Source organism: Lathamus discolor, chromosome 4, assembly GCF_037157495.1.
Source record: "Lathamus discolor isolate bLatDis1 chromosome 4, bLatDis1.hap1, whole genome shotgun sequence".
Classification (NCBI taxonomy): Eukaryota; Metazoa; Chordata; class Aves; order Psittaciformes; family Psittacidae; genus Lathamus; species Lathamus discolor.
Window position 1 is genome coordinate 83,683,178 of NC_088887.1, and position 26,427 is coordinate 83,709,604.

General features: G+C 38.6%; 1 long non-coding RNA gene across 1 annotated transcript in view; it reads left to right on the plus strand.

Moving 5' to 3' along the window:
- Positions 1-11,574: 11,574 nt before the first annotated feature.
- LOC136012752 (uncharacterized) overlaps positions 11,575-26,427 on the plus strand; it is an 80,192-nt gene continuing 65,339 nt past the window's right edge. The window contains exon 1 of the long non-coding RNA XR_010611936.1: positions 11,575-11,608. This is a non-coding gene — a long non-coding RNA (uncharacterized LOC136012752). The remainder of the gene's footprint in view (positions 11,609-26,427) is intronic.

The window sequence follows — 26,427 nt, forward strand, 5'->3', positions numbered from 1 at the left end:
AGCCTGACGTAAAAGCATCTTGCTCACTGCCCACAGTGTAACATATATGGAAATTTTCAGTGAAATGGAGAAAAACTGATTGATCTGGGATTCTCTTAAGAAGAAAGCATACAGCCATGTGCCGAAGCAGGTCAGGTTGTAATATTGCTGATGAACATTATATTTTGAGAAACAAAACCCACCAAGCGCTGTGCAGTTGCAAGTCCATGTAAAAAAAGGAAAGGTTCAAAAGAGGAAAAAGAGTTGTTTGCCTCAGAACCATAGTTTCATGGGACATTGCCTCTTTCGGTATATGACTTCCTGTGTGAATGAGTTGAAGTTTGTAGGCAGAGGTAATGTCTTTTAAAACTGGAAAAAGGGGCAGATGAAATAGAAATAGAAAAAAATTAAATCTAAGCACAAGATGAGGAGAATTATTCTGAACAAAACTATGAACTTTAACAGAAGGGTGTGATAAAGTAGTTGTAGCTTATGAGGGAAAGAGAAGACATTATTTTCTCTCATTAAAAATGGTGGTATGTGAGAAAATAGAATATGAGAAAAATAGAATATATTTTATCAGAGCTGTGCTTTCTAATATTGAGTAGAGTCAGTAATTTTACTTCTAAAGACCATGTTTTGGAGGCAGTTTGAAAACTGGAGAGATGTTTCCCTTGGTGATGTTAACAATGAGGTTAGTACCTGAGAAGCTGTATGGTGAGAAATGTCTTCCTCCTGGTGATCTAGGTATTTTGATCCCTCATCAGTTGTCTATGTATGTTCCTTTTGATGCACTGTGGCACTTAGTTTCAGCTGTGTGCTTAACATGCAGACATCTGATGCTTCAGGTCAATAGGTTACACTGCAGGAAGTGCAAATGTAAGAGCTAATGATTTTCATGGTAGTGTTATGGGAGCATTAATTCTGAGCTGCGATGGTATGATGGCAATTTTTACATCTGTTTATTCACGTTGGTCATAAGGAGGAGTTAGTCTTACTGATGATTTTAGGCAGATGGGAGGGATGTCTGAAGGTTTTTTTCCTATTCAAATTGACAAAAGACATTATCCATTTCTAGCAGACCTACCTTCTTCACACCCTTCAAGTGCAAGGGCTGGACTTGTTCAAAAAGCTGTTGCTTTTTCTTCTTCCCTTTCCATTAAGGAGTACAGAAAGCAAGAAACCAAATGTTGTGTAGGGCTATGCACAGTTGTCCTTCAGGTAAATCATTGTAAAAGACATCACAGTCTTAATTGCTCATACCACAACTGTGTGAGTCCATGCAGGTGAGAGGGAGAGCAGAAGCCATACCTCATGCTCAATTTTTCAAAGCTACACAGAATTACCAGTCCTGCTGGCAAACCGAGCACTGCATCATTCTGAAAATAAGATATGATTTTTTCCCAGGGATAAGCTGAGCAAAGGTAAGATTATATAGCACAAGAAAAGGTTCAAGAAGCGTACAGCTGAGTGCTGCTTAAAATGCAGGATCATGTTCTGCCCTCAGGTATGCTGTTGTACAATGCTTGTGGAAATCATCATACAAATATATATTTATCTCAGACAATAAATTTGTCTTCAATTTGGAGAGATTTATTTTTCCTGCAGCCTGACTATTTACCACTTTGAACTCCTATGTAAATTCCCTATCTGTACCGGTGCTATTTGCCAGTACAAGAAGACGTGTAGTGCAAGAAGTTGGGAAGACAATTTATGAAAGAGTTGGAAGACAATTTGTTTGTTTTGTTGAAGACTTTTTATTTTCAAGAAAATCCTCCAGGGATATAAGGCAAGTACAGCACCAGGTCCGCTCTTTCATAGCAGGTGGGAATGGGATAAAAAAAAAAGAAAGGATGACTAAAGAGCTCTCTTGTCTAACAAGCAGTGGCTATAACTAATTCATAAGGATATTGGGTAAATTTTTAGACAGCTTATACCAATTACAGCTCAAGTCTGATTTTTATAACTGACTTCTGAGTCTGAATGTCAGTAACATGAAATTACTTCAGTGTTTCTCCTTGTATCTGAGTGTACATTTTTGAACTATCCTAAAGCTACAAAAGGTAGCCTCTGGAGCAGCTCCAGAGACTGCCTGTGTCATGTTCTTGACCCCTTTCCCAACCTGTGCTTTCCTAAGGATGGTGTCATTGAACCAGCACTGTGAAAGGATTGCATGAAAGTAGGAATAAAAATTGAGGATTCCTTTTTAGAAGTCATGGACATTCATAAACATCAGGAACAGACAGAGAATATGTGGGAATCAATTCAGCAGGCGTTTCATTTTCATCTGCCTGTAGGTGGTTTTGGACTGTAGGAGGAATACATAATAATGATTTTATAATCATAAGAAATTTGCTGTAGGATGACAATGCACAGGCAGTTCATTTCTACGTTTACTAAGACTGGTCACTAGTGTAAGCAATACGTTTACATCCACAATGAAAATAGAAAGCACATATTTCCCTTTTTTGGTTAGGATAAGTAAATATATACAATGTGCAAAGTTAATTACAGCTTCACAGTGTGCATTGCACTTAAGTAACTACTATTCCTGTTTCATTAGCACACTAATCATTCATATACAGGTCAGAAAAGTAGCATAACAATTCGTATAGAAGATTTTAGTTTTTAAAACCTTTTTTGAAGAGATTAACATGATTGTTCCATCAATCTTCAGCCGTTTTAGCTAAGAGGTGTACTCGTTAAAACATAAAAAATCCAAACTGAGTTTTACAAAACTCAGAAAGAAGAACTGATTATGGTTTGGCCATACATGTGGAAGTGTAGCTGATCTCAAGGGATTTTTATTAAATCAAAAACCTGAATGGGATTTGCAAGGAAATAAATTATGAAGGGCTGTCGAAGATGTGCAGTGCAAGTAAACTTCTGCCAGCTGCAACTGTGAATGATGTATCTTGATCTTATAGGTGTTGTCTTAAATGTTAGAACAAATGGCCTGACAACGTATTCAATTCCAGAGACGGATCTGGTCACTAAGAAAATATTGAATAGGACAGTTATCGACTGACTTCAGATTTTTTGTCCATCAATGTAAATGCTGAAATTGTATTGCAGGGCATGCTCCAAGGGTCAAAGACCAAGGTAAGCGGCAGTTGGCTCATTAGCAAGAAGACAAAATGACAGAGGGTCAGAAAGGTATGGCATAGAGAAGGGATGAAGACTGATGAGGTTGCCTGTGGTCTGGCCAGATGTCAGACTCACAAAGAGGGTGGCTTGAGATTCAGGAAGCTTTGAATTTTAGGGCTGTGCTACTTGCAAAAAAACCCCAAACCTCTTTTCTTTTTACTAAGGTTGTATCTTGCTTGTCAGCCTGGATGTTTGTTGCAGAACTCAGAAAAGGCAGAGCATGAGGTGGAGTCTTGGAGGTTGTGTGGAAGTGAAGAATGACTTGGGTAGCAGAGAAGCTGCTTCCAGAGGATTGCTCTGCAGGAAAGGTGTTGGAGGTACTGTTTGCACCGAAGTGTTTTTCAGGAATACAGGTTAGTTCTCACTCTCAGTGAGCCTTAGTGCAGCACTGAATAGAACTGATAAAGGATGTGGCATCATATTAAGTATTCTTTATACATCCTGAACCAATTACCCTTTTGGAAATACTGTCAACCCTTTAGACCCCAACTCAAAAACGGTTAGTCTGAAACATTGTCATCTTCAGTGGGAATGTAAGCCCCTTCCAACCTAAATAAGGCACCATTACCTGGCTCACAGGCAATGACATCCATTGATAAGAATGTCGTACACTGTATGTAGAATAAGAGACATTGCAAATAAAATATGTCAAGCAGAAATCTCAGCAGAATCACAGTGTCTTAGAAAATAGATGAGCCTAAGAGGGTCCTGACAGAGAGGTATGGGCGAACACAGAGCTTGTCTAAGACAGATGACTTAGTACTTAAGTCACCCTCTGACAGTGTCTTTTTTTTACTGACAGCATACCGATCCCAGGGTGACTATACTCCTAAATTAGGCTCCTGAACTGCCTAAATGTCTATGTGATCAGTCAGACCATGCTTATAGATTTAGGTTTACTTTGTGCGTGTTTCTAGTACAGAGCTGTTGCTTAACCTTATATGTATGATAATCACTTATACAGGAGCTTGCTAAGCAAAACTTCAGAAACTTTCTTGGAGGATTCATCTTCTTTCTACATCCCTCAGTCAGTTCAGAAAATTTGGAGATAGTTTCCTTCAGGCTTTTTTTTACTCCGGGAATTAATACTAAGTTTTGATAAAAACAAATATCTCTGGCAGCCTCTATCAATCTCCTTAGGTTTCTTAATAAAAAGACTGCTTTTGTTAAGGCAGCTGGGCACAGACTGATAAAATAATTTAGAAGCTGTTTCAGAGGTTTCTGACTAACTGCATGAAGTGAACACTGTTTTTAGCTGATCCATTCTTTTCTTCTGGTCCTCTCTTCTTTACTTTCTGGTGTTTGGAAATAATTTTGAATTTCTGTAATTCACTGGGCACTAATCTCATTGCGCTTATGCTGAAGCCATCAGGAACATATTATGGTTCTGCAGAAGAATATACATAACACAATCCACCCACAAGCATTTCTTTATTCCAAGTATGTCCTTACCTAGTGACTTGACAGCTAGTGAAAAATATTTACAACAAATTGAATAAGCCTCAGCTACAGGGGGAAAAGGGGTCAAGCGGAAGTGTATTTTAATGAAAATCTCATCATTAACTGAAACTGTTGAAATTCTCATCACAATTTTATTTTCTTTTATTTTCTTGATTCAGTTGGCAATGGTCCCTGTATTTGTATTTTTCCACACTCGAAATGCTTATGATTAAGAAATTATTTTGGGGTATGGAGGTTTTTATGCATCTTGTACATTCCTCAACATTATGTAAAACTTCAGGTTTAAAACTGTTATGGCAACCCACAGTTTTTCCAAACAGTGCATTATCATGATTTAGTCATAGTATTTAATGTTCTTTTGTTTCTAGCTCAGCTAGAGTAATTTTTAATATGAATGATATTCATATTATATTAAATATGAAATACAATACTACGTACAAATTCATACAATATTAAAAACTGTAATAATTCAGCTTTTGGGGGCCTGAACTGAAAGACTATGATTCTTTGTTATAGACAATCATATTGTACATCCAGAATATTCAGTTTCAAGTGAGAGTAATTTACAGAACAGTATAATGTAAAAGCATGACTAATCACACCCCTCTTTTACCTGATTTGAAGTGACAATGATTGCAGTGGCATTCTGTCTCCCATAATCTTCCCTAAACAAGATGAAATGAGTTACATTTAATTGTGATTCATAGGATTAGGGACTTGGATATCTAACTCAACTCACACACAATTGCCACGAGCCATTGTAACTATCATGGTGCAAAATAGCCTGCTTAAGAGAGCAACTAGATTCTTAAGTGAGCTCAATCTCTCCTAAGTGCCTCTCTCTTTCTATTGACCACTGTTCTTCTCAGGAGGGATGAATCTATTTTACTCAGTTGAGTATATAATGGATTTACCTTGTCACTCAACATGTTGGTATGTGCAGTTCCCATTTGGAGATATCCGACTGTCCTCAGGCTTTGTCCGTGGATTCTGTGCCACCTCTATTCTGATCAAACCCTAGCCTTGATGTGGAGTTGCACTGATTTTCAGGGAATCATAGAATCATAGACTGGTTTGGGTTGGAAGGGACCTTAAAGATCATCTAGTTCTAACCCCCCTGCCACAGGCAAGGACACCTTCCACTAGACCAGGTTGTTCAAAACCTCATCCAACCTTACTTTGAACACTTCCAGGGATGGGGCATCCACAGTTTCTCTGGGCAACAGGAGAAATTTCTCTAATTTGCTTTGCTTGTGATTAGCTCTTCTTGGAGTGAGCTGGTTTGAGCAGTCCAAAATTGAGTAAGTAAGTGAGCTAATCAACACTGTGGACAGGCAGGCGTCCAGTGCTGAAGCTTGCTCCATGGCCCTCTTTAATTATGCTGGGTAAATACACTCTGTGAGCTTAACCACAGTGTCTTGAGTACTACTGCAGGTACATCATTGCTTTCACATGTTAAGCCTCATTGAAGTCAATAGGACACTTATATACAGAAAGGCTTATAGACGTCGTACAGACATCTCTTAAGTACTCATCAATCAGACTGAATTCTGTAAGGCGACAGGCTTACAGGAGGATCATTACCAGAGTAACGATAAAAGTGAAAAAAAAAATCCCAGAAAGAATTATTAGAAATTTGCCCTCTGTAGTGCTAAAATTCCAAATAAAATTATTCAATTGGAGTGCTCATTTGAGAGGAGCTGCCTGGATAAAAATAGATTCCTCATTGATAGTCAGATCATTGAGACTCTGAAAAAGGAGACACTATTGAAAAAGTGCCTGCAAACTGGCTTTATTTGGCATCTGACTGAGTTGTGGGAGCCCTGAAGCTACCAGCAGCTTCCTGCCTGCCACTTGTGGAAGTGCTTTAGATAGCACAAGTAATAAACACTACCCAGTGGGAAACTGCAGAGTAATGTTTTATATTGATTACATGCTAACAGCAGGGAGAAGTTTGATGTGGACTTTCAGAAGCTGAATGTGTGAGCTGAATACCCTTTTCTAATAATGAACAGGACACCAAATCTAGGACACTACAACATGCTGTCATTCACTCCCTCTAGACCAGTGACAGCAGTGTGGCTCTGAAAAGCTTGAAATTATTCCTGATTCTCCTGTAATCCAAATTAATTCAATTAAAGACAACTGCAAGTCAGATCAATGCAGATCAGCGAGATTTGTATTTAAAATTTCATATGTTTGCCAGGTGGTGCAACAGATTCGCTTTGGGTTTTCTTTTTTTTTTTTGGGGGGGGGGGGGGCGTGGTGTAAAGGGAGAGTGTTTCTTGGTTTAATCCCCACTGGCAACTACACTACACAGCCACTTGCTCACTTCCCCCACGGTGGGATGCAGAGGAGAATCAGAAAAAGGTAAAACCTGCAGGTTGAGATAAAAGCAAGAACAGTTTAATATTTGCAATAATGATTTTTTATTAGTTGTAGTATAGTAATAGTAATAAATAGCAATAATAATAGTAACAGTAAGGAGTAAGAGGAATAAAACTCAAGGAAAATAGGAAAAAAACCCCAAACTAAGTGATGCACAATACAATTATTCTCCACCTGCTGACCAACACCCAGCCAGTCCCTGAGCAGTGATCTGTACCTCATGACCAGCTCCCCCCAGTTTGTATACTAAGCACGATGCTTTGTAGTATGGAATACTCTTTTGGCTAGTTTGGGTCAGGTATCCTGTCTCTCCTTCCTCTCAGCTTCTTGTACCCCTCCTCACTGGCAAAGCATGAGAGACTGAGAAGTCCTTCATCAAGACTAAGCGCTACTTAACAACAACTGAAACATCGGTGTGTTATCGAGCTTGTTCTCAGACTAAAGCCAAAACACAGCACTGCACCAGCTACTAGGAAGAAAATTAACCTTATTCCAGCAGAAACCAGGACAGTATGGAACTAAATACTTTTCATACATATATTTTAGATCATGTATTTTATATAGATATCGAAAGAAAAAAAAAAAGCACCAAGAAAAGCCAAGCCAGCCAAGGTGAACTTACAATAGGCTCAACAAGGATACACTAAAGTGAACTGAATTCTGGTTAACAAGTGTGGTTTGGTCTCTAAATCTCCCAGTAGCTGTGGGTATTGTCACAAGCAGCAATGTTCTTGTTCCATGGAGAATAGAAAGATTCACAGGGAATTTGTAGTGTTATAATTATACAAATGCAAAGTTCAAATTTTGGTAAAAGATAATGTTTAGTATTTCTAAGAATCAGTGTGCATAAGCTCAGTATTGAGGCTAGTGACTGAATATATTCAGTTTGAGATTTCCCATGGGTTCTGTTTTTTGCTGATATTAGTCATTCGCTTATATTGCATTTAGTAATAGTAATGGCAACTCAGTTGCATTTCTGTGTGGAAATTTCCTGGCAGTCCTTTATATGAGTTGGGCTTTGGTTTTTGTTTTTTCTTTTTCTTTTCCTTTTTTTCTTTTTTCCTTTTAATAAGAAGTTTCTGGTGTGCTTTCCATTGGTGCTCTTTTACAGCTCTCCCTCTGCTCTGAACACTGCGTGCCTACTGCTTTTCTGTTTAATAGTTTAGCCGCAGTTCTTCTGCCAAGTCTGTTAGGAGGAAAGGGGCTAGGTTTAATTTTCCCTCTGAAGAAATCATCTTGAACCCTGGCAAAACCATTGGAAACTGAGTAATGGGGAAAGCTGCAGTGGGAATGTTCTTGATGGATGAATTCCAGGGCTGGGCTGCCCATATGAGCTCTTCTTGCTTACAAGCACGAAGTGTAAAAGACTAAGAAAATATTTGAAAAGAAAGAATAAACTGTGGAAAACCACTATAATAATATGTCATAAGAACTGAGGAGTACTCACTTTAGTCCTCATTTAGTGCTGCATTGCTATCAAAATTATGTATTAAGTCAGCAGCTCCCCTCCACTTCATCTCACTGAGGGCTGCTGAAACCCAGTAATTCAGCAGCTCCATCATCTGGCTGTATGAAGCTTTGAGGAATCTACTTGAAGTAAGTACACTTCTGATGCCCAGGGCAGAGGTTATCAGCTTCCTGCTGCTTTGTGTAACCACAGCTTAAGCAATCTTAGCTCTGCCCTCCACCTCAGTACGTGTGCTTACTGTGAAGCAGCCCCTACACCCTTTCAGCGTGTGTGCCGCCTCTGCAGTTTCAGCATCTACAACACAATCAAATCGCTTCCCTAGAGCACATGCTCTTTAGCAATGATTGAAGGACATACAGAGCCCTTAATTTAGTCCTTGACACTAGACAGAACCATGTCCTCAGCAGCAGCTTCTTCAGATCTATCCACTCCCTCTGTGCAGCAATTCCTTACTGTGTTTCCTCATCGGGTTAGGTGACTCATAGCTCCTAATCGCATGTGTATCCTGTCCTTTAATTTTCTGGCATTACTTGAATACTTTATTTTTCCTTAACTCAAAAATTAACTGCATTTTAACCAGACCAGAATTTAAATATTCGCAGTGAGTAACTTCACTGAAAGATTTTCCTTGCTGATTCCCCTCTACACCCATTCGACGTTGCCAAGAAACGCCAGTCAGGAGGCTCTTATACTATACCAGAGTAAGTATTGCTTTTTTATGGATCAGATTCTCTCACATATATTGCCACCTTTGAAAAAGTACTTTATTATGTGAATTTCAATTATATCACCACAGTGCTTAATTATACCAGAATACCGAGCAAGTTTGTTCTCTATATACAACTGTGTTTGCACACAGGGGTTCGCACAAATGTGATGAAATGAGTGAAAATATTTTTTCATAGCTCCAGAGTCAGGAGTGGTAGAGAGCCATTTTCTCAGGCTTTCTCAAGATACTGATTTCTGGGAAAAAAAGCAGGGTAACAAATGAAACTTTCAAAAGCCTGCAAATGATCAAAACAAGAGGCTTCTCCCTAGAGCTCTTTGATATTCTTAATTATAAGAATCACTATCATCTCATATTTTAAAATATATCATCTCTAACAAGAGATCTGAAAGCTAATGACTTGAAAGAAAACGAACACAAATCTAAAGCTTGCCAAAGATAGAGGTACTTTCTTTTTTCTAGGAGTCCCTGGGGAGAATTCATAGTCTTTGGGGAAATTGGGGGGGGTCTGTGACTTTAAGCTAGGATTAAATGATTTTTTTTTTATTATACTTAGTTCACTGAAGAATAAAATTTGTTTGCTCAGAATCAATGGTGCTACAGTTCGCAAACTATATATACTTTTTATTTCAAGCAGGGAAGGAGAGGATCCCAGCATATACACTGCCAGTCAGATCTCCTCCATACACACCTCTGACCAGAGTTTGAAATACCCACCCTTGGTTCCATCCCACTGACATTTTGACTGGTGAGAACCTAAACCTCCCATTGTCTACGTGGCTTAGTAAACCATGTTGTTATAGGCCAATGTTTCCTTCCAGTTTTTGTTCAAGGGAAGGGAATTTAATATGTGTTTACTTATTAACCTGCAGCTCTAAAGTAAAATCCATGCCCTCTGTTGTGACTCTTTGACTCCATGCTACATGTCTCCTCACTCTCCAAATCCCTGGTCAATGTCCCAAGTGTATTGTTCCTTTCTGTGCTGCTCCTGCATGCAGATTTACCTTAATCCATGCAAAGTACATCTCATATACTGCTTGTTACCATCATAAAGGGATTTAAATCACTTAACTGCATATGACAAAACCAGATATCCTAGGCTTCCTTTATAATCAGCAGAGATGCATGCCTAAGTCTGACCCATTTCAAAGGTATATAATAGGTATAAGTAACAAAAATGCCCATTCCATTCTCTCACCTCTCTCAGACATTTATTGTAGAAGGGGATTGTCCTGGGTTTACCAGGAGCCGTTTTGCTCCTTCTTAGTAACTGGTGCAAGCTCTGTGTTTTGACTTCCAGCCTGGGCAGAGAGCCGATAACACCGATGTTTTGAGTTGTTGCTCAGTAAAGTTTATTCTGGCCGAGGACTTTGTGAGTCTCATGCTCTGCTGGGGACGAGGGGGGGCCGGGAGGAAGCAGAGACAGGACACCTGACCCAAACTAGCCAAAGAGGTATTCCATACCACAGCAGGTCATGCCCAGGGAGGTAACTGGGAGTTACCCGGAAGGGCTGCAGGGTTGGATGAGGTATCGGTCAGTATTCGGCTGGGGGGAGTGGGGTGAGTTATTGGTCAGCTGGTGCTGAGGTGTTGTGTTCTCTTCCCTTGTTATTTCCTTTATCATTATTACCATTGGTGGTAGCAGTAGTGGTTTGTGTTATACCTTAGTTACTAAACTGTTCTTATCTCAACCCGTGGGAGTTGCATTCTTTTTGATTCTCGTCTCCGTCCCTCCAGGACCAGGGGGAGGGCAAGAAGGGGGGGAGTGAGTGGACGAGCTGTGTGGATCGGTTTAAACCACGACAGGGATGAACCACATTCAGATAAATATATGTCTCTACAGTGAGTACAAAAAAAGTACTTAGGTGTCTAGCTCTGATATAGATGCACATATTGTAAATATATACACAAATATGGACATGGGCTGACCTGCACTTTGAAGCCACAGAGCCAAGAATCAGCTCCTGGCCCAAGTTTACTACCAGTACTGGACATAGCTGCATTGACTGGCAGCTACAGTTCTCCAAATTCCCTGACACTCACTGCAATCCTAATGCAAGGAGATCAAACAGCCTTGGCTGTCTTGTTCTCTTAAGGAGAGCTGCAACAAACTATCTTCTTCAGGATCACATACAGAGGCTTTTTTAGGTTAGAAATGGTAGTCTGTGGGAATCTTTGCAGTTTGGGACTCTCTGGCATGTGATAACTTTTGTCAAGACTTTTCCAGTAATAAAGTAATAAAAGGAGTAATGAGACATCAACTGAATGACACAACAGTGGACAGTCACCTGGAAATCAAGGCTATTTCTATCTCCAGTAAATATTCAAAAGGGAAGCAGTTTGTAAAAGTGATTAATAATCTTTTTTTCCTCATCACAGAGTGCTGAAGCAGACTCTGCTTTGGGACCATTACTTGCTATGGAGGAAAAGAATTTGAGGTAAGTCTCACCTGGAATGACTGGGAGTCAAGATGCTGCTTACACAGAAGATGACCTCAGCATGAATTTCAAAGGAAATTGAAAAAAAAAAAGGCTCAGATGGGATGTCAGTTCTAGAAGCAATGATAGATGAGAAAAACAAATGCCAAGAAATGCTTAAACACGCAAAAACCAAGAATTATTGTTTTGAAATTAAAAAGCTTTGCCGCTTTCTTTTATGTGTAGCAAATGCCAAGACTTCTCATTATTCTGCTTCTTTTGGAGCCAAGGGCAGCGGCATCAAAATGTTCTTTTCAATGTAATCCCCAGGGGGTAATTGAAATATAATTGCAATTTTTATGAGATGTTTGGATATTAACTTTACTTTGTTTTAAGATACTTGCATTTCTAAGAAAAAGAAGTCATCTTTTACTAAGAAAAGGACTTAGTAAAGTCATTCAGGTTTATTCATTTATCCTTTTAAATTACTTTTGCAGACTTCAATGGAGAAAGCATTTTTATTCTTTGCCCCTGATCTATAGCAGTAAAATACATAAGTAAACAAACAAACAAACAAAAAAATCACTGTTTTTGTTTTTTTTTTTTTTAATTTTCATTTGTTGTGAAATACTGAGACGGTGACAGTTCTGATTATGGGTAATTATGGAGCTTGTACAAATGCTCAGTCATAGTTCAACAATGGTTTAAGCAAAATAAAAGCAGGTAATGTAATAGGTACATATCAAGTTCTCAGCTGAAAGCTGGTGCTAAACACTCAGGTGCCCCCTGCTATTGCTGGTGACATTTTTGGATCCTGCAGTGCTCTTATAGAACTCATTTTTGTTAGCCACATTTTCCTCCACTGAAGAAGATATGAAAATCCTAGAGGATTGAAAATGCTTAATTTGAATGAAAATTAATGTGCCCCTGCATAAGAATGTTAACTGTCTAAAATTTCGGGTGCCCTGTGTGGTCAAGGAAGCACTTGGACAGTTCAATCAGTAGACATTGGCACAGACACTTCAGACAGGTTGGTTGACCTACTGCCCTTGAGTCCCTGGGCAAGGAGAGACAAAGCACTCAGCTCAGCTGAGGTGGCTGGAATTAAGTAGGGTGAAGGTCACCTTTAGTCTTTCAGAACAACCAGGTTTTCCAAAATGCAGAAGCAGTATCCTTATTTTATTTATTGCTTTGCATTAGGTAAGTGAAATATATGTCAAGGATTTGTTTTTCCCTCATGTTTCTTCATTTTGGGAAATTTTGTTGACATCTGTTATCATTTCTAGTCAGTTGTTTAAAAAGATCAGAAAACAAACCCTTCAGCTTTCCTTGATTTATCTGACAAGGGGCAGAACACCTCTAATGGACAAATGCTCCTCATCCACTTTATTTAACATCACACTGGCACAGGACATTGCCATTATTTGTTTCAAAGACTGAAGTTCCTTATCACCTGTGTAAAAGGAAGAATAAGGTTTTTTTCCTTTTCATCTTAGAAGATTTAAATTACACTATGCATCTGGCTTTCTCACAGGCAAAGCTCATTTAAGACAGCAGAAAAGGTCCAGTGTTAGAAAAACATCAATTGTCATTGGATGGTGCAAGTTCAGATGATAAAATCTGGCTGCAGTAGGTGGATTTTTTTTAAAAAAGACCTTTTACTGTCATGCTCTTGAAGAAAAAAAAAAAAAAAAAAGGATCAGTGAGATGTTTTTCCTTTATGGAAAATCCAGATAAACCCCAGACATCTGTTAACAAGTGTCACACTCAACATCCTCTAATGAGAGAACACATTATATAACTAGGAATGATATCTCTTTAATGTACTGTAAGAAATGCATGCTGTTACATCACAAAACCACAGGAAGCTCAGAACTGCCTAACCTGCAGGCAAGGTTCACAGGGGAACCCTTTTGTTCACACAATAAATGATACCAGATGATATCCTCAGAGCAGAATATACTCAGGATACAGTTTTCTTGCAACAATATGTATTTAAAGCAAGTTCCACAAAGAGCATCACTGTGAACACATTATGTTTAGTGTTATGTCTGGTCAGTTTTTCAGCTAAACTAATCTCAGGATGAAGGCTGAGCTCAGCCCTTTATTACCAGAGTGCTCTCATGAGAGTGGCACACAGTTGAGGGGGAATAAGAACTGAGAACGTTCTGCTGTACTAACATAACTTAGTTCAAAGTTAAACTCAAAGCACAAATCCCTGGGAAAACAAGGATCACCAGCTTTCCATCAGTGGCTGAATCACCTGGCTTCCCGTTTCCACAAAACACAAGTGACACGGATGAAAGTAGTGATCCACATACTGACAGATGTATGCACATACCTAAATCATGGATGCCTACTGTTTGCATCATTAAAAAAACATGCTAAAAACCCAGCAGCAGTTACCAGCTAATATAAGATCTGAATGTGCCACAGATTACAAGGAAATAATGAAAAATTGTCAAAAAATCAAAGAACAGAGGAAAAACGGTCAGAATTTCTCTGGGCAGAAAAACAGACTGGAAGATTCAGATGCATTATTTATGGTAAATTCTCCTCTTACCTTTGCTTAAAATTCACTTTATTGACAGGTTCGAAATGACAAAAATTACTTGACTCCTGTCTAGATGAGCATCTAATTTATTTTTGTCCAGAGTAGAATAGAATAAGATAGACTATTTCAATTGGAAGGGATATACAATAATCATCTAGTCCAACTGCCTGACCACTTCAGGGCTGACTGAAAGTTAAATCATGTTATTAACGGCATTGTCCAAAAGCCTCTTAAACTCTGTCAGGCTTAAGAGTTTCAGAGTAAGAGTCCAATTCCTATGCATGCAGGGACAGAACACGATAAAAGTAAGCACAATTGCAAGGAAAGAAAATTTCTCTTGGGTTTTTCTCTTTCATTTCCAATTTTTGGCCAAATAGCTCATGCTGTGTAAGTTCTTTGCTAATGCAATGCTCCATAACCTTGTCCATGGATTCTTGCTTACAGATGTTCCCTCTATATAATAAAGTGTCAGATACGATAAATTTCAAGGTGTTTCTTTCACTTGACAACACTGTAAGCCACTCCACTTCCCTTTGTGGTGCTCTGCTGAGCAACATTTTAGTGTAATGCTGTTTAAAACATGCATGTGACTGTATTAGAAATAAACAGGGTTTTGAGAATGAACAGGAGAAATTATTAAAAATGCTGAAAACCTCTGTGAAAGCAATCTGAAGAGTATCATTAAATTAAAGAAGAAATCCATAAGCTCTCATAGAAAAAGTAAATTGTACAGAAAGCATTGCAATTACTCTCTCCTAACATATAAAAGATTTGGGACTTCCAGCAAAGCTGGAAAGTGAGACATTTACAACTGATTTTTTTGTGCTTCACAGAACAGTCAATATGAGAAATTCATCTCCTCTGCCTCCCTCTGATATAATCGGGTTAGTGCATTTTTGAAAAGCATAAAATATACACATGGATAATAAAAAATAAGATGTCAGAGTGAAAAGCTTGGGCTGTGTGCCCTAGTGCAGAGTCAATGCTGGGTACCAACTTCAAAATTAGCCAGGGGAAGGGTGCTGTGTAACTGTCTGCTTAGGCGATTTGAGGGTAGAGTGGAGACTGTAATACTTTGCTGCTGATCTGAGGTGATTCTTCTGCACTTCTAGTCCCCTCTGGTGAGACCCCACCGGGAGAATTGCATCCAGCTCTGGAGTCCTCAGTGCAGGAAAGGCATGGACCCATTGGAGAGGGTCCAGAGAAAGGCCACAAAAATGACCAGATGGATGGAACACCTCTCCTATAAGGAAAGGTCGAGAGGGTTGAGGTTGTTATCCTGGAGAAGAGAAGACTCTGGAAAGACCTTATTGTGGCATTTCAGTACCTAAAATGAACTTATAAGAAGGATGGGGATTTTTTATCAGGGCCTGTTGTGACAGGACAAGGGATGATGGTTTAAAACTGAAAGACAGGAGATTCAGGCTGGATGTGAGGAAGAAATTTTTTATGGTGAGGGTGTTAAAATACAGGCACAGGTTGCCCAGAGAGGTGATGGATGCACCATCCCTGCACACATTCAGGGCCCGGCTGGACGTGGTTCTGGGCAACCTGATCTAGTTCAAAATGTCCCTGCTCATTGCAGGGGGGTTGGACTAGATGATATTTGAAGGTCCCTTCCAGCCCAAACTATTCTATGATTCTGTGATTTTTTATGTGTAAGGTCAAATGCTGTTGCCCCAAGAGAGCTGGGGACAAAGGAGTCAGGGGTATTTTGCAAAAACTAGGTCTTGCACATCCTGATCTTCCTGTAGAGTCCCAGAGCCTCTTTTGAAATCAGGGCTTCCTCTGATTCACACTGGTACAAGCAAAATGCAAACAGAACAAGGGCTGTCATCAGATGGTTTTTACACAAATGGCTCTGGCAGTTTTCAGAGGTTACCTCAGGTTCCCACAGATGTTCATTGCCTTTGGATGTAGGAACCTGTCTGACAGCTGAGCTAGCAAAACAGTACCAGAGCACCTCAGCCTGGGACTAAGTGAAATTTCCAGACTTATTTCACAGGGTATAATATTCTCATTCTGAATGCAATAAACTAAAAAAACACCAAATCTAAAACGACAAAGAAAGCAGCCCCCAAAAAACCCCAACCCAAAACTGAAACAAACCCCAAGCCAAACCCCTAGGCAGAAAAGTATATACAAAAAAAGCACTAATTTAGCCTAGTTCCTATAGGGAGACATCCTATGTTGGTATAGTTTATACCTGGAAAATACTGTAATTTACAATAACAATCCAGCTTAGTAAAATATGCACAACTTTATTTCTGGATATTCACAGATTCATTCGTGATCAAAACACTGATTTAGTTTACCTGCATAGTATAGTGTATAGGCACACTATATGGATTATACATAATTTCTACCTGGTTTAAAGTAGATTTTGTGGTAATTTAGGAGCACCAATGCACTAAGTTGCAGTGGTCATATAAGGGCTGTAAGGACCCAGATGTTCTATGTCAGTATCTGAAGGGGGCCTACAAGGATGCTGGGAAGGGACTCTTCATTAGGGACTGTAGTGATAGGAGAAGGGGTAATGGGCTAAAATTCAAACAGAGGAAGTTTAGACTGGATATAAGGAGGAAGTTCTTTACTGTAAGGGTGGTGAGGCACTGGAATGGGTTGCTCAGGGAAGTTGTGAATGCTCCATCCATGGCGGTGTTCAAGACCGGGTTGGACGAAGCCTTGTGTGGGATGGTTTAGTGTGAGGTGTCCCTGTCCATGGCAGGGGGGTTGGAACTGGATGATCTTGAGGTCCTTTCCAACCCTAACAATTTTATGACTGTATGATTCTATTATATGATTATAACTTGTAGCCAGCTAAAGTGGTTAGAAATTTTTCCTCAAAGCAAATGTTGTCATTCTGGTAAAAAGGGGAATTTGGAGAAAGTTGTGTGACTACGTTGGGAACAGGTTATTGTGGTATTCCTGTTGTCATTCTAAGCTTTGTTTCTCTTTCCAGAAAAAGCAGTGGATGTAATGGTAACAGTTCCATAGGTGTTTGATTTATACCAGATGGTGTTTTGAGGGTTTATCAGAGTTTTTTTCTTTATTCTTAACATTTAGAAGAAGATATGCCAATACAACTCTTTATTTCAGTATAGTGAATTTCACAGTTTCCTAAGTACTTCTTGAGACATCTGTGTTTTCAGTTGTCATGGTTTAACCCCTGCCAGCAACTAAGCACCATGCAGCTGCTCACACACTCTTTTCCTCCCAGAAGGAGAATCTGAAGAAGGCTGACATAAGAACAGCTTAATAACTGAAATAAAGTAAAACATAATAATAGAAATAATAATAAGAAAAAGAGAAAAAGAGGAATAAAAATCAGGAAACCCAAGTGATGCACAATACAACTGCTCACCACGCGCCAACCAATACCCAGCCCAACCCGAGCAATGAGAGGCAGCTCCCAGCCAACTCCCCCCAGTTTACATACTGGGCATGACAGACTGTGGCGTGGAATACCCCTTTGTCTAGTTTGGATCAGGTGTCCTGTCTCTGCTTCCTCTTGGCTTCCTGTGCTCGTCCTCACTGGCAGAGCATGAGACTGAAAAGTCGTTGGTCAGAGTAAGAATTACTTAAAAACAACTAAAACCAATGAGTGCTATTGGCATTGTTCTCAGACTAAATCCAAAATCACAGCACTGCTCCAGCTACTAGGAAGAAAATTAAACCTAACCCAGCCAAAACTGGGGCACATAGAAAGAGAAAACTTTACTATTTTCCTCTGTTCACGCAGAGCAGTGCTTGTGGAAGAAGAGACAGCTAATGAGAACTGCAGCGTGAAAATGTCCTCTGGAATGTAGTGCTCAGGCATACGTTTCTGCTCTGTGAGACCCCCCCAAAAAAGGAAGTTAAAAAAGACAAAAAAGTCAGACTATAATAAAAAAGCTAAGTACTAGCAAAATCAAGATGTTTCCCATTTCCATTGTAACAGTAAGTTGATAATAGTTACTTGTTCAACAGGGCCAGTGATCACACTGAAAAGGACTAAGTTATTCCTTGCTCAGATTAGCCTGAAATTACTATGAACACATTTAAAATAAACTGTCATCATCACCCGTGGGTATTATACCCAACAATGTTGTTTGATTGAATTATAGATTGTCAGTTGGTTGGGGTTTTTTTCCCTGAAAAGTACTTTAATGCGGCTAAAAAGAGAGGAAACTTGTAAGGTTATTATGGAAATATTTTAGAAAATATGAATTTTGCTCACGACAAGGTTTTATTTTACTTGCTCATTTCTGTATTGCCATGGAATATAGTGACATTTCATAAATCAGGAAAAATAGAAAAATATCGGTTGTATTGGCCAGAAACACTTAACAATGTGTAAGTGATAGTTCTGAATACTGAAATTAAAAAATGATACAAAAATTTACATATCTGAAGATTTAAAAATTTGACAATGTGTAAGTCGTATTTCAGAATAATGAAAAAAACCCAGAAATTTACATATCTGAAGATTTATTCTGTCTTTATGCATATTTTATACAAAGACTGAATTTCTTGCTGAAAAAGCAAATTCAAGTGCAGTATCTCTTGCCCAGAATATTCATTGAATATCTTGAAAATGAACTCATCCTTTATTTTCACATTTTTAACTTTTATTGGTATTAACATTTGTCATCGTGAACAAATATTTTTCAAACTTGGACATTTATGCATAGCTTCTTTACAGTTTTTCATGCCAAATCTTTGCTGCATATGCTGTAATTCAATATACTGTAAGCATAAACACTTGTGTTTCCACAATATTTTGAGTAATCTTATATATTAAAAAATACCCTGGCAAAAAAAGTACTGACAAAAAATTGTTTTTAACAGTATACTGGGCATTGAACAAACATCTTGTGCACATTAATTTAACAATGTTCTGTGAGTCTGTAGTCCTTAATCTGCATGAGCCTTTAGAATAGATTCTGCATTTTCTGTCCTTCGAGAACCTCCTTGTAAAGGATGTACATAGAATTGAATTTTAAACTTTGCTTGTCTCTTAAAATCCAGCTAGATTTTCTCATTCCTTATGATGGAACATTATATCAGTAATAATAACACAAGTTTGGATTTTGTGTCTGTGATGGGCTGACCCCAGCTGCCGACTAAAAGCCCATACAGTCACTCACTTCTTCCTAAATAGGCTGATGGAGAGAACTTGACGGGTACAAGTGAGACAAAACTGATAGTTGAGATAAAAGCACTTTAGTAAGTGAAGGGGAAAAAAAAAGAAGAAAAAAAGAAGAGAAGTGATGCTATAAAGCAATCACAATCACTCACCACCAGAAGACCAATGCCCAGACCGTCCACAAGCAATGGTTATTTAGGAAAAAATCTCCCTCTGCATTTTATTGCTGGGCATAATGTTATGTGGTATGGCGTATCCCTTTGGTCAGCTGGGGTCAGCTGTCCCAGCTGTGTCCTCTCTCCACCTCTTGCCTATTCTGTGGGATAGCACAGTGAGAAACAGTGAGAAACTGTACAAGCACAGTTCAGCAATAACTAAAATAAGGGTGTGCTGGCAATACATTCTTGATCACCAGTCAAAAACATGGCACCATATAGTCTGTTGTAAAAAAAATTAACTCCTTCCCAGCCAGACCCAGTACAGTACATATGCAAAGGCCACATTTTAGGCCTTTGCATGATTGCAGACCCAATCCTTTAGGAAAAAGAATAAGTATGTTAATAATAGTTTCTAATTCTCTTTAGTTGTGATAGCCTGAGCATATACCTGGTGTAATTAATATGCCCTGTTTCAAAATGTTTGCTGCCCTGCATTTTTTCTCACAGGAGTCAGAACGTACCTGACACTCATCAGCATCCGTCACAAAACACAGTGGCCAAGAGATCATCCATTTAAAAAAACGGGTGAAAGAAGCTGTCAAGGACTGTTTCTTGACTAATTAGATCTCTCCTTCTGCTTCAGAGGAGGAAACAGTGACACAGAAGTCCCATCAAACAGTCTTAACAGCCAGAAAAGGGGGATCAAATTCCTTTTTTCCTATTAGACCAGAATAATTTTGAAGCTACAAATGCAAAGCTAAGATATGGAAACAACAAAGTAGCCTAGCACTTAGGGTGCTCATCTCAAGAGGAAAGTTTGGGTCTACAGTGTTAGTTATCTGCTCATTAGGTAATGGATTTTAGTTTGTTTTTTTTTTTTTTATTGAGTTAATAATTTTGGGATCCTTTTCATCTTGTTTTACAGCCTATGTTTTCTACTGTGTTTCTAGCCCTTTGGAATTCTTCTCACTCATTTATTATGACTGCTCTTTGGCTATGAGAATGTATAAAAAAATGCATAGTATAAAATCAGATTAGTAGATTAACTGATTGTAATAGGACATTTGCAATTACAAAGCCTAACCTGTATAACACGGTCCATAAGATTTTGAATTAATTCCTGCTGGAACTGGAGCATATCTTTTAGATAAACATGCAGTCTGAATTTAAAAAGCAGTCAGTGATGAAGATTTTTACCACAGCCCTTGATCTCTAGTAACAGCATTCGGTCTTTTCTCCCAGTAAAATTTGCATTTTACTTCAAATAACTACATCAGTTTCAAGATTAATAATTACATTGTGATACTCTATACCAGTCGATATCTGGATTTCATTTTTTAATGATGCTCAGTGGAAGAACGTGTGTGTAAGAAGCAGCCTATTTTTGTAATGCAAATAGACAATACGCTGTATAATAGAGGCTGAATTCCAGCTTTTTCTCTGACCCCCTCCTTATTCATGCCTCTCACAATATCACTAGCTTGCAAACTGATCAAATCAGTTACTTCAGGACTGGAATTTTCCATGCTTAGGGCTAAGTTCCATTACAGTCCTCGACAAGCCACAGCCCGTCATGGAGAATCACTAAGCTGATACAAGGATCTCTTTCATGCTGACATTCACTCTTCTGAAGGATGGAGGCTAAACCATGGAGCTTTTGTTGGCATAAGAGTACTGGCACCTGGGGACATGCTAGCATAATAGACTGGTTACTGGGCATATATATTACAGGTTATACCTGGCAAAATTATACCTGGCAAAATTATACCTGGAAAACTATAATAAGAATTGGGTCTAAATCTTGCTCCAGAACAGAACTATTTCTGAAATATTCTTATGCTCTTTTGGTAGCGTATGGTCTTGTTTTATGATGTATGTTCAGCCTGGAGAAGAGAAGGATGCGTGGAGACCTCATAGCAGCCTTCTGGTATCTGAAGGGGACCTATAGGGATGATGGGGAGGGACTCTTCGTCAGGGACTGTAGTGACAGGACAAGGGGTAATGGCTTAAAACTTAAACAGGGGGAGTTTGGATTGGATATAAGGAGGAAATTCTTTCCTGTTAGGGTGGTGAGACACTGGAATGGGTTGCCCAGGGAGGTTGTGAGTGCTCCATCCCTGGCAGTGTTCAAGGCCAGGTTGGATGAAGCCTTAGGTGAGATGGTTTAGTGTGAGGTGTCCCTGCCCATGGCAGGGAGGTTGGAAACAGATGATCTTAAGGTCTTTTCCAACCCTAACTATTCTATGATTCTATGATTTCTTGAGATGGAAAATGCAATACAAACATGACTGGTCAGGAAAATTGCTTATCAAAGTGTAGAACCAGAAGAAGAAAAATTTGGCTTATTTATGTCAACATATGAACTTTTCAGGTACTTCCTGAAAAGTCCCTCAGTATAGGTGGCTAACAGGAAATTCTTGGGGTTTTGATATTCTTTATGGTTTCCCAAACACTATCTTCTAGATTTCCTTCTTACTTGTTAGCTAGTTTTGGAAAGAGAAGTAAATATTTTTTTTCCATCTGCCCCTTTCTCTCTTAAAAATAGGGGAGGTTGAAGTGACAAGGAAATATTAGTTCAAACTTTCATAAGAGACTTTATAAAGAAGAGAAACTTTTTGTTACCATCCGGAAGCTTGTATTAAAAGAAAAAAATGTTCAGTAAATTAAGAATTTACCTCCATAATACTAGCCTAAGCTTGTGGCTGGCTGGGAAATTGCTGGACTATGTTTGTCCATGGCAGATAGACAGCTGTTTCATATGGAACAGTTAAAGTTGTTCTCCCTGGGACATGTCAATCACCAGTCATTCAGATCATATCACGCATCTTTCAGCAAGTCATAAAATGGAAAATTCCATTAAGTGGAATGAAACCTAAACCAAAAATCTGCTTCAAGTAAGTGCTTCAGTTGCCAGGGTTTTATGTTTCTAATCTATTTGTAAAAATAAAATGATCCTTTAGTAGCACTTAATTAGAGAAGTTATTAGTGTCTTTTAAATTTGAAACCCAGCTTTATCAAAAATATTTTATAGGTATATGCTGCTCATTATTAAATGTATCAAGCAAATGCTGGTTGTGATCATTCAGTACCACATGTTCTTGCAACAGATGTAATGAATATATTTTTTTTGGTATAGAACTCCATGAACTGCTTATTCCTTCCAACTATAACAACACTGAAATGAAGAACATTTGCCTAGCTCTTTCCCTCTCTTTTTCACAATCTCAGTAGACAAAATTATCAGATTAGCATGCTAGGGGTGATGCTATAAAGGTACAGTCTGTAAACCCACCAGTTTCAAGATTTTCATTTCTTCCTCTCACCACATCAATGCTCTCTGGTTCCTAATAGTGTGAAAATGATCTTTGTGCACCTTTAGGAACTAATGTTTTTGATGTTTGCAATGCCTCTGGAAACTCTGGTCATTTGTGACCAAAATGTTACTGGTTGAACACTTTAAGAAATTCTCTGCAGGTTATATTCAGACAGTTGAAGTTCCACCTGGGGTATTACCTCCCATTAACTGGCTTGATCCAATTTCCCTCTAAGAGCTGTGTGTGAGCCCTTCAGAAGTCTTCAAAGGGAGTTGCTGACTCCCTTCCTGACTTATTACCAGGAATTAAGCGAGATTTAAGCTCTGTGAATATTCACCATGAAAAAAAAAAGGTACTCGATATTGTGGTGTGACCTTTGAATTTAAAGTACACCTGGCATATATTTTTTCTGTTTGTACACCACTCCCTTCCTCTCCCCTGTCTTTTCTCTATATTGAGGACATTTGGCTACAAATTCGAAGAACATTTACGCACATTCGATTTTTTAAATGGACAGGCGTAAGTGTACTTCAGTGAAAAGTATCTGAAAGCATTTTAGTAGTCACACAGCTGTTCTGTGGAGCATAATTCTGGTAATTATAACAAACCATACAAAGTTTACATTTTAAAGAAATACATGTGTTCTTTACACAGCCAAAGGAGCATACGTGCTAGAGCACACATGTATCTTCGACATTGAACATAAATTGGCAGAGGTGGTTAAAATAATTATTGCTGATTCTTCAGCTTTTCCTCTTTCAGATGTCTCTTGAATGATGTTTTCCTTATGGTTTTATAACCACTCTCCATCTAACATTTGGTGCACAAGCAACAGTGAGCAGGTAATATATTGTGAGCAATGCCGTATGTTGCTAGAATTTGGAACTGGTGACATTGCACAGCCCAGCATTGGGCAGAGAGCTGTACTGCCTCTTCCTACCCAGCATGGCTAGTGATACACAGAGACATTAGCCTGAGTTACAAAAACAGCAAATGAGAACTAGCCCAGGGGTAACCCCTCGCCCATGCCTCAAATTCCAGTTACTATTTCTAGAAATACCAGTTCATGATATCTCTGCGTAGTGTAGTATTGCATAGGTTGGATACATCCTGAGTAAAAGTCCATTGGAGAAAATTAGCATGTGCAACAGAAGACAGCCCTAAGTTATCACAGCATCAGCACAGCTCAACTGTTTGCATTCCTTTTGCTAATGGGCTGTATTAGAGAATTTCATAGTCAGATTGTTGTTTGTTGCTTGGGACCATGCTCTATTTCTTTCCTGAAGGGCAAAGTATCTTTGCAGTGAAGATTCTGGTGATAAATAACGACCATAATTACTTTTTAAATGTTATAGAGTGTGCTCATTTGCTTGGAATGTAATAGGACCTATTTTGGCTTAGGCAATGCACACAGCTACATGACAGATGGCTCTTATTGCCCCAAATTAGAAATGCAAGGGCCCTGAACCTATGCATCATTCTGAAATATCAGAGGCTAGAATGAGTGTACTTTCTGTGTTTTCACTGCAGGAGGCTTTGTGAATACATGTGAAATGGTGAGTAAGGGACAGGGTGAGAATTCATTATTTTGAGAGAAGCCAAAAGAAGCATATGTATTAGAGCATATTTCAAGCCATGAGAAAGACATCATCTCTGGATACCTAATTGCTTCTTTTCACATTGCATAAGGTTCACGGGGCCACTGGTTCTGTGGAAGAGTAGAACAGGTTAGATCAATTCTCCACCTGGTCAGACAAACAGGGGTTGACTTATTTCGACCAAACAAAAGTTCATTCTCCAGAGAATGAGGGAAGAAGAGTGGAGAACTCCTGGTGGAATATAGAAATGCAAAGCAGCTGTGCTAGAATCAAAATTCTTGACTGACATTGTGGATTAGGGGAGACAGGATGTGTTGTTAGTAAGGAGATAGCAGGAAGTAAGATGATTGCTGGCATTTAAAAAAAGCTACTTGACTTTTATCAGATAGCGGGGAAAGATTACTTAGCACTTATATTAAGTGCTGAAGAGACATAGGAGACTTTCATTTTGAGCCTAAGTATGATGGGATACCTCATCAAGGGTGCAGAATTAATTTCACTTGGTCTAAAAAAAATTAAATATAAGAAAGAGCTGGTTTTTGGGTTTTTTTTTGTTGTTTTTTTTTTTTTTTTTTTTTTTTTTTTTTTTTTTAATTTGTGCACCTTAGGTTGGAAGAACTTGACTGGAAGCAATCTGGTGCAGTTCACTAATGCCAGCTGTTACAGACCAGAATTGCTTCCCAAGCCAGACTCATCTGGCAAACCTTCTCCCTGTAGCTGCTGACCTCTATCCCAAGCAGTATATCTGTGTTAGCGAGCAGCCCCCTACTTTTAAACCTGCTAAAATCTAGGTGTTTTCCTTGGGAAAAATTTGAAGGTGGGGACAGTCTGCTCCCTTGAAATTTTCCCTCACCTTCATGTATTTATTCACTTATTTATTTATTTATTTATTTATTTTCCTATGACAAAGCTGCAGAGAAGCTAAACATGGAAAACTATCTGTAGAGGTCAGACCATGTTGCACTCTCAGTAAAGGCATTATATGTGTGCAATCAAAACTGCGTTCCTCTATTCAACTTCAACTGTCTGAGAAACAGCATGTGCTTCAGGCCTTCACATACACATGTGGTATGATTTGCTATACTTGTGTAGCAAAAGCAAGTTAAGAAAGTGAACATTTAGCCATGTTGCCCGGACCTAAATACATTGCCTCAAACTGAGAGATGAATCAGAAACAGATTCCTGCAGCAGATGACAGAACAACATCAAAGCTGGTCTTTTCCAGCTAGGGTGTCATTGTTTGGCTGGGCTGCTTTTTTGTGATGAGAAAGGCAAATAGTTAAAATTTTAGTTAGAAAACTTCTTTCCCTTGGTTTCCCCCCCCGCCCCCCGGAGAAATGTGAAGTTCAGTAAGCACTATATCCAAGATTTTACTGCAATTTCCCAATGGACAGTCATGAATAGAACTGGGAGGAAAATGTTTCCTCATCACAGGAATTTCCCATTCTCGATGGGGATTAAATATTAAAAATGCAAAAAAAAAAAAAAAAAGTTCATGAATCAGCAGCCTAAAAATGTTCATTAAATATAAATCAACACTTTTGTTTTTCGTGATTATTTTTCATTACTTTGTAAAATAATTCATTACTTTGTAAAATAATTCATGTGGGGTTTTTTTCACTATGAGCCAGACTATAGTCTTAAAAAGAAAATACTTTTAAAATGAAAAAAAAATCTAATTCAGAGGGACTTAAATGTCAAAACATTTCTTTTTTAACATTTAATCAAAAAGGCTGTCTTTATTTAGACAGATTTCACTTTGATAAATTGACTTTTTATAACAAAATACAAGTACAATAAAGATTTTCATACAAGTTTTAATCACAGGTCTACAAAACACCACTGGCTTGTATGACTAGTTATTCATTTGAGCATTGCATTAAATCTGTCTTTATGCCAGTGTGAGCTCATGTAACTGATTTCTCAAGATCCAGTGTGGAAAATTGATTCAAGGAGTTATGATATTAGAATATAAGGAAGCAATAGGCCTGTATGAAATCACTTCATTGCTTCTCTAAAAAAGAAAATCTTAATTAACTTTCCATAACCCTAATCTTTGAACTGCAAGAGGTCATTGCAAAATTCTAA